Genomic DNA, 11,687 nt, shown 5'->3' with positions numbered 1-11,687 from the left:
AGTTTTTCACTCATGGAATGGTGATGCACTGGAACAGGTTGCCCAGAGGGGCTGTGGATGCCCCATCCCTGGAGACAAATGTATTCTCCCTGTTGGAGCCACAGGAAAGAACTTGACTTTCATGCAGAACCACATACCATCACAGAAACATCTGATGTAATTATTACCATGGTAGGTTGATGAGAGAGATGGAAGAAAGAGATAGCAAGGATGTGCACATAGAAATTAGACTTATTATTATTTGACATCCAACAGAATATTCAGTGGTATTCAGGTTAGATTATTTGCTTAGATCCTGGAAGAAGGAAATCTGCTGAATACAAACTGGGTTTCTCAAAATGAATGGCAGCAAATAGTCCAAGAGCTTGCAAGGCCTGCCCCATCTGTTCCAATCACCAGTATATCTATGGGTACCATAAATTCAACTGGAACATGCACCACACTTGCATCCTACATGCCTTCAGAAAAACCCATCCTGGAGCACCACTCTGAAATCTGCAGCCACAAAAACCTCTAGTGGTGCATTTTATCTCTTCAGTAACTATCAGGGTGAGGTGGGTGATTTCAAATGAAACACACAGCCCTTTGAAAGAAATGGGTCCTTGGTTCCCCTTGAGAAATGTTTATTACCCTTAAATTACAATGTATCTGCAATATTACTTCATAAAAGCATAAAATCTGACTGATAACTTCTCTAATCACCGTAAACCTCTGCCTAATACTGCAACTTCTATACACAACACTATTATGGAAATACGTTTTACATTTGTTATTTTTGGAGGACAGGAGGTTGGGGAAGTGAATCCTTTCCTTATGGGACGATGATTTTGAACAAATTATAAAATAAGCTGTCATTTTTAGTACTTCTTGACCAGGTAAATAATATTTAGTACTTCTCTTATATTTCCCCAATGAGAAAAAAATAGTACGTGATGAAGGTTAAATTTAACTTGTATATCCACATGAAGAGATATTACTATTGTCTCATAAAGAAGATACATAATTAAGGCTGTGAACTGCATGATCAGTTCCATCGTTAGCAGAAGGGATTTCTCAAATCTGTATCGATTTTTGCTTGTGAATCTGTGTTAGCCTAATCCTCATATACAAGCAATATGAATCCACAAAGAATTGATTTTTTTCCCTTTCGTTCACAAAAATCTCATGGCTGAAATTTGTGAGAGAAAACTAATGACAGGCACAAGTGTTTTCCAAGCACGTGCATCTAAAAGAATGCAAGCTGTAGGGCAGCTTTCTGCTGTAGACCCTGATTTGAATATATTGACACATCTTCCGGGCAAATCATGCTTTGTTTCATATTATTTTAAAGAAGTTCAGAATATAATCTAATATAAATGTAAATGTGTAGAAAACATTAGATGTGGCATGCTACCAAAAAATAACAATAATAAACAGAAATCAAGGGAAAAAAAACAAATCAAAATATTAATAGGGCACGTTCAACTCTTAAGTACACTGATGGAAATATCTGATAGATAAGCCCAATCCAGAAACTCTATCCACTCTCTCAAGTTCCCTGTTGCTTCTAGTTATTGCCCACATACCAGATTTGAATGCAATATACCACTGAATCAAATGTGTTTCTGATAAAAGAAACAGAGCTGAAACAAAAAAAAAAGAGGATTAAAAAAAAAAAAAAACTTATGAACTTACGATCATTAGTCTACCTTATCCAGCTCTCAGAGATAAAATCTAAGATTTGTTGCTGCAAAAGTACCTGCACCCCTAGAGGTAGTTTTGCTAAGAAAGGCCACTGTTCAAAGCTCTGAGCTGAGGTCTGATATACCCACACTGCAAGCCAGATTTGCCAGAAGTCATTACCTTTACCCAGCCTTCCTGTGGCTCAAAGTCCATGCCATGACTCTAAGCACTCTGAGCTATAAGGGACACCCTTTCCCACCACTTTGACTTGACCTGGGCTGTGCACTCCTGCTCTGTGCCATCCCCACACTGTGACTCCTGTGCCAGCACCTACATACCCTGGACAAATCATCAAAATGACTTGCTCATAGAATACGTGGCCACAGCCTGACACTAAGAGAAATGAACGCCAAATCAGTATCCCAAGCTTGAGGTTCATTAGAAATGCAGGCAAGCTCAAGGTGGCAGTGAGAACTGCTCCTTCACAGAAATGATGCCACAAAGAATTGCAATGCTGACTTCCTAACAGGAGCCTTTGTACCACATCTGAAGTTTCAAAGGACTAGCTTAAAAATCAGATTATTTTCAACCTGAAAGAATTACTGTGGACCCCAAATGATCAACTTATAATTTAAAAACCTACCTTGGTATATGTGTACTCCTTTTTTCGTCTTTTTTGTTTTGTTTTGCTTTGGTTTTGCTTATAATAAACAGAAGCTGACCTGTAGCTATGGAGAACCCAGCACATCTGTTAGAGGCTGACAAAGAAGGGAAGTCAGATGCTGGGACAGCAATGCATTTTACGGTTCCTTTAGGAATCTAACTCCAAGAGCCAGCATGTGTTATTAAAAACAAACTGCTTGCGGTAAAAATCTATTTCTGGGGATTGTTTACTGAAATGAAATGTTTATTCACTAAGGCAGTATTTAAAGCTCCACAGATAAGTGCAAACAGTTCCTGAAAAGATACAAGATGTAATCAAATGCAAAAGGGAAATGGTGACAATATTAGCTCTGCTCCAACTCATTTACAGTAATTGCACATTTCACCTATGCAAATGAAAGGGAATTCCCAACAACAGACTGCTTGCACAGTGAAAGAAGACTTGCTGTGTTTGCTGAGGTATAATATTTAAAACTTCCAACTTCTTCATAGAAGGTTCACAATTATTTTCGGGATTATTGCATAGCTGAACTTGTACATAGTAAGGCATGACACAGAAAAACAAGCATTCCTGCAAAATGATTCTTGGCACAAGTCCACTCCATATTGGCTTAAAATACCCTACACTGTTCTGCTGGCAGGATCGCATGTTTACAAGCACTGGATTAGAGGAGTAACCACACCTCCAGACTAATTTAAAACAATTTCTGTTAAATAGAAACAGTAGGCCCTGATTTCTTTCACTTGGAAGGTGAAGGGAGGGAGGGTGGAAAGTGGCACAGGACACTCAGCAACTCATGTTGCTATTATAGTTCTCAGCTCAATGGAATAACGCATGACAAAGGTCAAAGTGTCCATTTTAAACTGATTTGACCTCAACAAAATTAATTAGTTCAAATGACAAAGCTTTTATTTTTCAACGTTGATAAAGCATTTAAAAATAGACCGAGTTGTTATGGAGAAGCATCTCAGAACACAAACTGCTTTCAAAATATCCACAGCAAATCCTGCACACTATAATTTGTCATGGGATTCTTTTCTCCCCTAACTAGGGATGCTCCAGCAGCAACAAAGTACTTTCAGTATGGCTGCGTACCCATCTCCAGAACAAGCACATTTTTATGAAATGTATTAGTTTATAGCCCCATTGCAATTTTTCTTAGAAATTCTCTTTTGAGTGCATTTATATGGCATAGCAGGAAGGAGGAACCATCTAAGAAAAATAGTAAGGAAGAATTCTCGGGTTTTATCGCCTCAAAACAAACACTTAGTCAAAGCAAATCTTCACCAGCATCCAGTTTTGAGTCCTACTGTGAATCCTTACCACTTGACATATAGGTACAGATTTTCAGCTCTCTCTCCAAGTGCAGCCAAACCAACACCAACATTATGAACAGCGCAGCCACTCCAGCACAGCACCACGCCTAAGCTAACGTGGTCTGACCACCTGCAGGGTTAAGATGCTGGAAGAATACTGCAGCTTAGTAGAATAGGACTAGAATATTGCAGGAGGGGAAGGGGGAGTTAAGCAGCTTGTGACATTGCCACGTCAGTGCCAGGAACACCAGAGTCTGAAAAGCACAAATTGCCAACGTATACATTTCCAGTAGCTGAGTGAGATACCTCAAATTTCAGGAATACAGTATAAAGGCAGGCCATGACTACATGTCCAGATTCTTATTATAAGAATTTTTTTATTCCCTTCTTTAAAAGGATAAAGTAAAATACTCCTTTTGCGTGGTTAGGATTTTTTTGTTTGTTTTGTATTTAAATAACCTCTACTGACCACTGTGCTTCTAACTTATACCTTATGCATCAAAAGAAAAAATGCTCAGCATGTTTGTCAGCCGTACTGTCAAGAAATTGAAAAGCTGATATGTGAGAAAAGAAAGATTATCACATTAGACATAGAAGAAGAAAGATTAACCTACAAGAGCAGTAGAAGCAGAAAGATGAGCAAAAAGTAGGGACTGGATGGCTCCAGGGGATTGGTAATGAGTTAGACTGCCTTTCTCCTCTAGATCACTGGCTCACATCCAGCCCACATCAGTAGTGACTGAATGTCATTACCACCTGATGGATTTTTGGTGACCTCTGCAAAAATGAATTGATGGTTTCAGTTCAACTGAATAAATGTTCCCATCAAAACAGGTATACCACTGTCTCAGCAGGAGGGGAGCAAACACAGACGAGAAAATGTACCTCTATCCCCACAAACCAGTTAAATAGGAAGTCCACTTTCTAGAAGTAGAGATTTATTTAATACTGTCACAGTTAGAAGATGGTGCATCCTTTTTGAAGCCTTAGTGTTTAGCAACACAGGATGCTCTCCATGCATCTGTCCTGGATTCCTGCTGCCTGTAACTGAATCAGGGCAGTAGATTCTGGTCTATAACATTGCTAAATCTCTTCCTATACTAAAGAAAAGACAGACATTACAGTTTTAAATGTGTCTTTGGAAGTTTTGTTGTATTAACTTGATCGAAATAAGTGAGCACTCCCTCTGGTCCAACTTATAGGAGGTACTCTCTGTCCCTTAGCTGATGACCAGAGAACAACTGAAATCCCCTGGTTGTTTCAAGTAGGGGCCTAGCTGTTTCCTCCTTGCCAAGGAAGCAGGAGCTGAAAGAAACTGCAAAGAGTGCTTGCTCTGTCCTGAGCATGCAACAGCAAGAGCTCCATACAAAGTTCAACATGCTGTCATTCTCTCTCTAGCCCCTACAAAACTAGGAGTCAAGAGCAAATACTTCTGAGCTGATAGAAAGAAAAGCCACCATTACTCATCATAAGAGAGCAAAAGGCTTGACACTTCATTTTCTTTGCAGTTTATTCAAATGTTAATAGCAATTCTTGCAGTCTCAATGATCCCATTTCTTTGCTTTACTCCGTTTTATCCAAGGTGATTAAACTTATGCAATTTCCTACCTCATAATTTCTTCAGAAACACAATTTTACTCTTAAAGGCAATGGAAAAAGTTGTGTATAGTGGCTGAAGGAACTTAAAATATATTAGGAAATAATATTTTGTTTTGATGTTCATCATTCGATTCTGTTCTTCTGGGCAACAATTTGCATATTTCAATATGAATTTGAATGTGAATACAAACAGAAATTTGAGCAACTCATTGCTTTTTTACAACAGTTAGCAACTGGCTGCAGTAATTACAAGTAGAACTAGAACACCTTACTCAGGCATTGGCGAAGGCAACTCAACACTTTTACATCTGCCTGCCATTCTCCATCGCAAAACAGGAATGCACAGTGACTTGCCTTCCCCAGAAAAGTTATACTTATGAATCGTTCTGAGTTGTCTCAGTAAGTAATCAGAATATATTACAACAAACAGACTTTAGAAAATAAAATAAGATAATATTTCCTGATATTTTCAAGTAAGATGGAGGGGAAGGAGAGCCTGGAAATAGCCTGTCCACTGAATAAATTGATCAGATACAGCTGAGAGGTTTGACAACAGCTAGGGGAAAAAACAGATCCCGTGTTTTTCTAGGAAAAATATTATGTGAGTAGATCTATATCACAATAGACATACTCACATATGCAAAATCTCCATGATTACTCACACACTGCAAACTCCATGATATACTCACACACTGCAAAATCTCCATGAAAAACCCTGATTTCACTATTCCTTCAAAAGCTTCATTCTAAGCTTTATGAACATTTTTTCTTTTAAATCTGTAATTAGTTCTTTGCTTTTTTTTCCCCAATGTTTCAAATGTCAGAAACATCATAGGCACTGAAGCCTGCTTCTTTAAATGAAAAGAGAGAGAAGAAATAAATCCATTTTAACATGCCTAGTCAAATACTCTCATGTGAGGGAACTGCTGTCCTAAGAACTTTTCTTAATACCACAGAACCAAACAGAAGATACCAACACAGAAAAATCTTAATCTGTCTGTACACTTCAGTGCTCTTTGTTTATATGTAGTAAAGAGAAAATCACTAGCATATGTCCTCACTGTGGCAAATTAAAGCTCAACTTTGTCACCCTTACTTAAACGAAAGAGCAATTATTCCTGCAAATAAGTACAATGGTACTATTCATTCAAGTAAATACTGTTCTGTGCAAGCCTTGCAGAATGAAGACACGCAAGAAAAGCAGAATTTTTTAAATTGCATGTTTGTTCTCCATTTTCAAAGAGTAAATGAAGATCAGTGAGTCAACCTGAGGGATAGAGTGATTATTTGAAAGCTGGATACTTACATACAGATTCTTATAACTGCATTTTTAAATAACTTCCCACTAGCAAAAGAATATATTTGAGCCTCATATCTGATTTCCTTATCTGAAGCCTAAGCACCTGATAAACGCGTAAGTGATATACCTCCAGACACAGCAAAACAAGCAATTTACTCCTGGGAACTATAAGCAGCTAAGTAGCCTTTCACAATTGTCTTGTCATACCTTATACCCTCCTCAGCTCCTTTGTTCTGCTAGCCACAAAGCTTTATTAAAGTAGAGTTCAGTCATTTGTTCACTGCAATTCCAACAAACTGAGCCAAATGAACCATGTTCAGCCATCTGGAACCTCTTCCTCCAGAGCTTGCTCCCTTTGGGCTGCAGAATCAGTCTATTACCCTGGCATGACATGATCCAGAAACTTGCTACTGCTACAGGACCTCAATTACAATTCCCAGAATGGGTATTGCTGTCAGGGATTCTGCAATGCAACAGACACTGCGTTTGTACCTCACAGTACTGCAAAGCTATTAAAGCCTCTGTACTTGGAATTTGTGGACAACATTACAGGGGCTAAGGACCAGAGAAGTCTGTTCTGCCTCAGCTGGACTTAAAGTTGACCAGAAGCACAGAGCTGATCAGCAGCTCCACAGTCAGGTGAAGGCAGGGCAGACAGGCAGTCCTCCCCTCCGCCCTACAGCCACTTGCTGCGGTGAGGCCACACAGTACCTGGCTGGGGTGACAGAGGGAAAGTATCGAGGGCAGAGGTCCATGCACACCCTTTCAGCACAGGGAGAAGGACAGATGAGTTAAAAAAGAAAAAATAAAAAAAGGCATGCTGGTAACCTTTCTCTGCTTTTCCCTAAAAGACAGGGGGGACTCCAAGTGCTGGCAAGTCATTATCCCCTAACAATCTGATACTTGATTCAGAGGAAGATGTGAGGCTCTCCTGACTGTTCTACTTGTCAGCTAGCCAGTCAGGGCACTCACAAGTTCACTCAGCAACAGGAGAAGGATGTTCCCAGACTGACAACCTGACCTCTTGGAAAGCGGCCATTGGCTGCACTGCTCCTTCATCTGCCTAGGAGGATTTTTGCATCAGTATGCAGGTCAGGCAGCACAAGGAGATGCTGTGGCCAGGTAGCACTGATGAAAGAACAGGACTTAATCTAAATATTGAATGCAATTTATTCTTCTTTTACAATAGCAAATACTGAAATCATAACAAGCAAGTAAAATAAGGCATCAAACTTGCAATATTTTCTAAAACATAGCTAAAAGAGAGGTCCTTTCAAACATGCCCAGAAAAATCCTGAAGTAGCTTATTTTTTTCTTTTCAATATCAACATCCCTTAAGCAGACAAAGCTAATCACATATAAAACCATCCTGAACTCAGAACTCCCTCAATCTTGCTGTCAAGCATCAGTAAGAATGTATATGAAGTCAGCAATCAGAATTTTAGTTTTAGTTAGGCACAAAGTTAATGGCCTGATTATAAAGCCCTTATTAATTATCTCAAGAGATACATAAGGACATTTTCTTCTGACATGCAGACTGCATGCTAGCAAAGTGTGTGCTAAACTTTGACTGATAAAAATAAAGGTTGTTGTTTTTTTTTTCTTTTCACCAACGCTAGCTGCATCTTTTGTGACCGAGGGGACTGATTACCCCTGTCACTTCAAAACTATCACTACACAGAAGCATTGGCCTCACTGAACACTTCAATTAGTTACATTCCTTATTGTAAAAGAAACAACACTGTCAGCAGCAGGTTTTACACAGAACACAAACACCAAAGCTCCAAGTTCCAAACACATTCCTGTCCCTGGGGGCTGCTCCTCTACTCAGCAAGGCACAGCCAGGGAAGCCCATCTCCCAAAAGCTTATCTGCTTCACAGTGCAAGCCGTGACAATTATCTGGTGAGTAGGGTGGGATGGGGCAGCAAGGTTTTATGCATCTGCACTAACAAGATGACTGAAGAGTTTAAAATGTTTAACATTCAACTTTTAAAAAACTATTCTATATCTTTTCTTCTACGCCTGCATTCTATTTGTGCCTGTGCGAAGAAAAGAGATTATATACAGAATTAAAAGGCAAAACAAGGTAAAAGCTCAGAGTGGCAGACTACATGGGAAACTCACTGTTCTACTTGGCCCATTAAGGCATACTTATATTAAACACATTTATACCTGGAAGCCCCAGTCACCAAAAAGAAAAAATGCCTCTCATAGTCAAGTTTCCACTTTTAAATAGTTGGTAGATCTAATGATTTGTCTTCCAAATATTCTAAACACTCTAAACAATCGCTCTCAATTCTTTTTCTTTAAATGATGTGTATATATATATATTATAATTATATATATTATATATAATATTATATATATATATTTAATATATAATAATACATAATATATAATAATATATTATATATAATAATATATATAATAATATAAATAATAAAATATATGTAATAAATAATATATATTATATATATTATTATTTTTTCCTCGATATTATATTTAATTTCTCATTCAGTATCTGGTGAAGAATGAAGTCAAAACAATGCCAAGCAATGTCACTAATCCCGCATATTTATAAATGGTAAGGCATTACACACATATTAATATATTTTATTATAGACTTAACTATCAATATATACATAAAATAAATGCCTGCCCAGAAGAGGTTTAGAAGGGAATGCTTGTGCTTCTGCCAGAGGAGACTGACAGACACTGTCTTCTGAGTATCAGCAAAGATAGGTAAAGGATCTACGCAGATAGCAGCTTGCCCTTTTTTGGGACCACTAAAGGAGCAGAAGTTTGTGTAACCAAAGTTTGTAGGACAGAGCAGTTGACAAAGCTAAGAGCTGGTTCTCCTCCAAAAGTCCTAAAATACATTGTAGTGCGTGCTGGAAAGGATCCTAGGAAAGGGTAAAATGCAAGGTAGTCTGCAATTTAACCAGATCATCATTTCATTATCAAAGTGTCGTGAAATTATGGATTTCAGAAGAGAAATGGCATGGTCACCTGTGAGAGAAGAATTTCATTACCACGTGAAAAAGTGGCTTCTTCAGATTCCTCTTCACCAGTGATAGAAGCCTTCAATAATCTTTTGAAAATCTGCAATACAAGGATTACAGCAGTAAAGCTTTATCAGCATTATATCTAATCTTGCCACAGATTGTTCCTGCAGTTCCAGTCACATGAACTGCCCTCATAGTGGGACTGTCCTGCAGCCAAATACTCAAGGGCAGCTCAACAGTACCTTGAGACAGCATGGATTTTCTGGAAGAGTTGTTGTAATCCAGAATTTCGTGCCAGAAACTATGAAAATGGCATTTAAAACTTTCACATACACAAAAAGGAAATAACTGCTAAGAATCACATGGTGTGAAACTAAAGCAAGTCTATCAACATTTAGCTGCATCTCTTTCCAGTACAAAGAATGAGCATCATTCTGGTGAGTTTTTGGAGGGCACTAGTTTTGAGTCAAAGCCTGGTTGCACGAAGCACTGCTCTGCTCTTTGTTACATTCACAGTTTTCTGTGCACATGTTCTTTTTACACGTTATTTATTCAAACAACCCATGTCCAATGCTTGCACTGCAATAGTTCAGATGCAATAGTTCACTTTAGATATTTCCCTTTTCAAATTCAGTCCTCTACCTCTGCCCTGCATTGGAGAAGTAAGATGGTTTATTAATATGAGCCTTATAGTGAGAAATCCCAGGGCCAACCACTAGTATCTGACTTGATGCTGCTGAAGTCCCCAAAGACCATGTACTTCAGCTGCCCTTCTACAGTATTCCCTACCTCCACAAAGCGCTGTGAAAATAAATGCATGAATGATTGATAGGTGCTCACATTATAGGGTTAAAGGCCACACGAGACAGAGAGAAAACTAACATATTCAGAGAGAAGATTACGGTGTGTTTCTCACCAGCTAAGGTAATACAGAAGTAACACACAGGGTCACAATTGCTATTAAAAAAAAAATCAAAGATAAAAAAGTGACATCCAAAATATTAAAGAGTTTTAAAATATATATTAAATGTTGCTGGCATACACTGAAAGACTTCCCCCCCCCAAAAAAAAAAAAAAAATAATAAAAACACTTTGGGTTTGTAATCCACTCAACCAAATTCCCCTTTGGAATTAGAGAGATACAAGTCTCAGGTAAATAGGTGTGACACTGAAACAACTACTCTTGCTGCATTTGTATGTTAATGAATTCCTCTGATTGCTTGCTGGTGGCATGACAAAGCAATTCTGCATGAGGCTAAGAGAGACAAAGCCATGCAATAGCACAGTCCTTTAATCGTTCAAAAATTCATCCTGCTCCTTTTTCATTTCTTCTCTGCACAACGTCACTACTTCTGGGATAAAGTCCTCTTGGCAAGCAACACGAGGTCTATAAACTAACTTCGCAGAGAGTGAATTGCTGTTGCTGTTTCTAGGTTAACATTGACAGGAACTAACAGAGTCTTCAAAAATATCATAAACTTTGTTTTAGAGCTGACACACAATTGCTGCACAGTGCATTACAGGAACATCCAGAGCTGTATGAGCAGATCCAGCAGTGCTCAGATAGATGGGGTTTGTCATCCTCTACACCCTACCTCTGGCAGGAAGGGGGGTGGGGATTAGGAGGGAAAGGGAGAGAGGGAGGAAATGAAAGGGCAAGAAAAGCACTACTACTAGAAACGCCTTAGACTACAGTATTTCTTGTACAGATCTGACCTGTGCTATGTACAGCAATGTAACCTTGAAAAAAATATCAGTAAATAACCTAGAGTACTTTATAAGTGAACAACACAACAGCACTGCTCTGCACTGTCATCTGGGACACTCTGTTTCATTCATCATTATGGTCTCCCATCTCTCTCCCCAAGTCAATTGGGATTCCAAGTGCAGTGGGGAACAGCTCATTCATTCACAGAGGAAAGCAGCATGCTTCACATTGCTACGGAGCTTCCTGGGATTCTCAGTGCCAAAGTATATTATTGTTTCTTTGGGACTCTCAGAAAATAAGAGGGCACATTTAAGCCCCTTTAACATTTGTTTCTATTAGAAACACAGCAGAAGAGCAGTCCAGGCTGCTAACAGATCTCCCAGCACTAGCACATGCATTTTATCTGCAAGCCTAACTCTGGAAAAAACTCTG

Source organism: Cyrtonyx montezumae, unplaced genomic scaffold (genome assembly GCF_038088225.1).
Source record: "Cyrtonyx montezumae isolate F1298 unplaced genomic scaffold, pur_monq_1.0 scaffold_1, whole genome shotgun sequence".
Taxonomy (NCBI): Eukaryota; Metazoa; Chordata; class Aves; order Galliformes; family Odontophoridae; genus Cyrtonyx; species Cyrtonyx montezumae.
Note: the sequence above shows the minus strand (reverse complement) of the source record.